At 48.5% G+C, this 5,271-nt stretch overlaps 1 non-coding gene across 1 annotated transcript; it reads left to right on the top strand.

Annotated features, from left to right (window-relative positions):
- The first annotated feature begins 1,343 nt into the window (after positions 1-1,343).
- Positions 1,344-1,535, top strand: LOC139054044 (U2 spliceosomal RNA). Its single transcript, XR_011510987.1, has one exon. It is a non-coding gene; the product is annotated as a U2 spliceosomal RNA (small nuclear RNA).
- Positions 1,536-5,271: the final 3,736 nt, after the last annotated feature.

Raw genomic sequence — 5,271 nt, 5'->3', positions numbered from 1 at the left:
CAACCTGATGAGAGTAGGCGGACTTCGGCACACCTTGTAGTTTAGAAATTGTTTTCAAGCTTTGAGGACATACACAATCGCGCCATCTGCTTTCCCCGTCTCTTTGGCACTTCATAGTGTGTGCAGCATGCTCTGCATTCCAAAGAAACGCGCCTGTTTCTCCCCCTCTCTCACGTTCTTCTTGTCTTTCTTGCTGCTCTTGTGAGAAGTTGCTATGCTCTTTACTCGCTGTAAAATAGAATGCTTGCGCGAGCCAACAACTTGCGTGTCTTTCTTTTTTTTTGTTGTTGTTGTTTTTTTCTCTCTTCCCAAGACGTTTCTGCCATTATTCACTAGCTCTCGTTCTTAGTATGCAACGGAGCGTTAGCTCGCGCCATCTACCTTTCTTTCTGTATGGCGAAGGCCGTAGGTTTTCCTAGTTCCGCACACAGATGGCGCGGATGCGTTTTCGCGCCAGTTTCGAACGACCTCGCTGTACACATGTTTCTCATTTAAAAGTTTCAAAGGGGCTTGCGAAAGGGCGTGGTCCTTTTTTCTTGCGCAAGGCTGAGCTTTCCAGCTGTGCTTAAGCTATGCTAGCATGTGTGCGTATGTGTGTGTGTGTGTGTGTGTGTGTGTGTGTGTGTGTGTGCGTGCGCGCGCGCGCGTGCGTGCGCGTGCATATGTGTGCGTGTGTGTGTATACACGCACACGGTAAAGATGATGGGGTAGCGCTATTTCTTTCTTTCTTTCTTTCTTTTTTAACAACACCTGTGCTCCACATGGCGATCTTCCTGCCCTCTATGTTTCCGGTTGGAAGGAGTGCGCAGCCTTTTCTATATTTATTTATTTTTTTTTTTTCATTCTCTTTCATTCGTACATGAGGCGCGCTACCTAATTCTAGCGGTCGAATCGACACGTTGCAATCCGTCCCGGCCTGTGCCGTATGAAAACTTTCAGTGGGCCTTGCGGTAAATAAAAGGAAATGAGGGAAATGCGCGTAGTGTATTACACTTGCGCACGGGCTTGAAACGAAGGCCTCAAAGAAAGCCGCCTTGAGCGGTCGCATTCAGACGGAAGTAAGCATTCCCCTTGCGCGTGTTTTCCGCTCGCCTGTTCCGTTTTCTACGAGGTTGCCTTCGTTGGTTTTGCCTTGCGAACAAGCTTGCGCTCGGGTCTCGTTTCTACGCGACGGCGTTTCGTTAACAGTGAAAGACTGAGGCGTCGCGAGTTGATTCGCGAGATAGAGAGCATAGAGTCTCTAGACGGGCTGGGTTTTATAAGATTGCCCACGCTGTTGCTGAGGTTACCAATGTCGCCAGGGCACCCACAAGGCAGTGGTACAATGGAGTGAAGTGAAAGACATCGCTTCTCGGCCTTTTGGCTAAGATCAAAGTGTAGTATCTGTTCTTATCAGCTTAATATCTGATACGGGTTCTATATGGACCCACGATATTAAACCTATTTTTGGAAGTTGGCGGAGTGCTTGAAGCCTGCTTCACCTCCGCCGCAGGTCGGCCCGGTATTGCACTACCTCCGGGATCGGCCCCCGCTCACTTAGGTGAGACTTCATTCAATCAAAATGAAGAACACAAGCTCGAAGCGAGCACTCACGTGACACGCACCATTCCCATACTATACGCAACGATGCCGGTGTTTCTGAACGATTGTCTGCTGTAATGAGCCACTTGGGGGGGGGGGGGGGGGAAGGGTGATTAGCCGTGGGTTTTGCAATCAATGTAAGTCCCACTCAAAGCCAACACTGCATTTTGGAGTTCACTATCGCTTTGATCCGTAAACGACAGCAAGCTCGCCCTGCGAAAATCCGCTGCCCTAGTGGAAGAAAGGTTCCCTATGAAACAAAAATGGAGTGCCCGATTTCCGGCAACATTTTCGCTGCAGTGGGACCGAGCGCCTCGAAAACAAACTTGTCGTATGGCCAAGTGTGGCGAAATATATTCAAGGGTTCAGAGGTGCCTCAGCTTTCCAACCTGTATGTTATGAATACCTGTTGCTACCTTTTCGTCATCATCATCCTGCTGGCTACGACCACTGCAGGGCAAAGACCTCTCCCATTATTCTCCAAGCACCCCGGTCACGTGTAAGCCCGGTCACGGTCGCCGTCTAGTGCCTGCGCCCTTCCTAATCTAATCTGCCCTCCTAAATTTCCGCCACCCCGTGCTACGCTTCCCTTCTCTTGGAATTCAGTCGGTAACCCTTAATTGATGATCTTCCCCCCACATTGCATGCCCTGCGCACGCCCATTTCTTTTTCTTGGTTTAAACTAAGGTGTCATTAGCTCGCGTTTGTTCGCTCACCCCCCGAATCTGCTCTATTCTTATCCCCCGTAGCGCTACACCCATCATTCTTCTTTCCAAAGCTCGTCGCGTCGCCCTCAGTTACCCTTCGGTAATCCTTAAGGTCCTTCGTTGCGGCACTCGCGGCATCTTTCTCATTTAAATAAGGCTATTTCGTTCAGTTTTGGGGGAAAACTCAATGAGCTAGGCGCGATTGTGTCCCCGGCGCCGCTCTCAACAAGATGGCGGCGCCCAGGCTTTTTGCCTGGTGGTTCGGCTTGACGCAGAACACGCCTGCAGGGCAGTGAAGCCGCATTGAAGGGGCAACGAGCGGCGCAGTGAAGCGCATGCTCGGGCGAAAAACGCGAACATCAGCCAAAAATACAACCAAATGGCCAAATACGAATTTCCGTTATGGGAAATTGGAGTTCAGTTGGCGCGTTGCGCTCGCCTAAGGTAAAGAACATAAATGCGAGTGCCACATCAGCCAAGTCAATGCTGAGGATCGCGTATCATTTCTTATTTATTTTTCCCCTTGCCTCCTGGCCTGCGTGGCCCTAGCGCGCATGCCCACGAAAGTAATGCAATAAGGAAAACGCGAAATCATGCGGTGACGGCTGTATCATATCCATTGTGCGTGCTTTGTTCTTTTTGGACTACAGTGGTGTGCGTTATGAGAAAGTTTCAGTGACCAGCGAACCTATATTTAGAACCACATTTACGGTTACTGCTAACAAGCTGCGGGTAGGTGTTTTTTTTTTCTTTCTTTCTTTTTTTCGCTACCAACGATGGGTTATCGCAACCGCGATCGGTTGTGCTAGACGCGTTCTTGCCAAACGTTGGCTCTATACGCGACCCGTGACGCGTGGTCGGCACATTCAAGCAGTCCATTGCAAACCGTTCCAAGAAGAAGGATGCTAGCTCCACGTTCCGCCGGGAGCGCTAGTTCGAAGATTGTACTTTTAGACCCTCGAGGAAGCACCGCCATCCCACGTTTTCTATAACGCGCTAAGACTCAGAGCGACAGCGACCACTTGTCTTTGTCAATATCTCGGACACACTTTTTTTTTTTTCTTTAATCCAGATCGTCAGACGAGCCCGCGTTCACGCGCACTCGCTCTCTCCGATAAGCAGGGTAGCTCGGTTGGGGTGTTGTAGGGCCTCGCGCATGCGCTGCTGAGTTCGTCGCTTCGCCGGCCGGTCGACGCTGGCGCGGTACTGGTAATCAACTTCGACGGGCATGGTGAAACGTCACTGTGAAACGTCACGACTAGCAATGCAATGTGTTTGCGAGCAATCGGAGAAATGAGAGAGCCCCTGTAGATTAGTGGAAACGTTCCTCCAAGTATTACGTTTGCAATTTGCGCCTACGAACATGAACTAGACAAAGGAAATGATCTGTAGCCGCCTTCACTTCATAAAATTCCCGTACGAAGAAATTTGCGTGCGCACGTGATCTCCCGCATGAAACCAGACGATAGGTTAATTTTAGCCGTTCATTTCGATTTGCCGAATGTAAACCGGAACACTTTCTCCACGCGCTCTTGAGGTTTGAATGACAATCAATGACATGCTTTTTTTATATATTTTTGTTTGTTCTATCTGGAACCAAAAGAATTCAGAACGCCATTTCAATCTTAGATTCGATTCACGCCTTGCGTTACGTCACCCCTGGCATATCTGATGAACACGCTCTGCTGTTAAGCTTCATGATCACGGCATTAAAAGTCGCCACTTCCCGAACGTTTATCGAGCCGATGATGAACCGTATGCTGGATTCTTATTGTAATGAGTTTATAGAAAGTTTTATACTTCTATGGCTAGCTTCAAGGAAAGGAAAAACATCGCTCAGCATTGTATAACGCATAACAACAACAACGAAAAATCTGCAGGTTATTCATACTACAATGAGAACACTAGGAATACTGAAAAAGATGAAATCTAGACATGCTGCAAGGAGCCAACAAATGCAATTGAACCAACGAACTGAACTGCAATTATTTCATCAAGACATGCCCCGAAAAAACGTGGCCACTATCAATGCTCATTTCAAAGCTGTTTTTTTTTTTTTGTTTGTGACGGATAATAATTATCTTCCCAATGGCTGATGTGAAAATTTCAGAGCGCGGCATTTTCGAAATCTCAAGGCCCCGGCTGCTTTCTCTCTTCTTTAAATATGTTCCGGGTGGCAGATGGAGAAAAGTTTCGCGCACATAATTTAAAAGCCTGTAGCTGATTTTCTTGAAGAACACAAAGTGCTGACAGACCACCAAACAAGACAAAATTGAATCGGTATTACGCGCGATGATTTCGCACCGCAGTAACAAAAGGGTAACAAGCGGACGTTCATTTCGTGGTGTGTATTTCACGTCTCTCACAATAATAATAAAAAGAATGCTACTGCATAAATTAGCTTTTCCCAAACTGGATGGTTTCGATCAGCTTCCTTAAATTGAGTTGGCGTTGATTGAGCAGGTGCGGGCCTCGGTTGTTTAAGATTTTTGTAAATGGCATCATTACTGGATAGATGCGGACGTCTGCGTGATGTGTGAAACTCGCTTGAGGATCAAGGGAGAACCCCCCCCCCAAAAAAAATCATGTCATGGTGACACAAGTGGCACATGAGTACTGTTATCGGGAGGAAAAAAAAAAAAGGAAAACCGGCACGTACTAGGGAGACACTCCTCTTACACGTGAAGCTCCAAACAAATTGTTTTTCTTGAGACGCTCTATAAAGCTCCTCAAACGCAGCACCCGTACACGAAGACAAATGTCCAAACTGGAAAGAAAGCACGAAATTCGCGGCGCCCGTTTGCTGTGAAACAACGGGCAACATTACGCAAAGTCCGCTACCACGTCAGCCGGGGCGGCCGCACCCCGCCCGCGGTTGAGCCATATATGGCTGCACGCGCAAAGTCCGCTACCACGTCAGCCGGGGCGGCCGCACCCCGCCCGCGGTTGAGCCATATATGGGGACTGAACATCAGGCTGCACG

This window comes from Dermacentor albipictus, unplaced genomic scaffold (genome assembly GCF_038994185.2).
Source record: "Dermacentor albipictus isolate Rhodes 1998 colony unplaced genomic scaffold, USDA_Dalb.pri_finalv2 scaffold_542, whole genome shotgun sequence".
Lineage (NCBI taxonomy): Eukaryota > Metazoa > Arthropoda > Arachnida > Ixodida > Ixodidae > Dermacentor > Dermacentor albipictus.
Note: the sequence above shows the minus strand (reverse complement) of the source record. Positions and strands in the feature narration are given on the sequence as shown.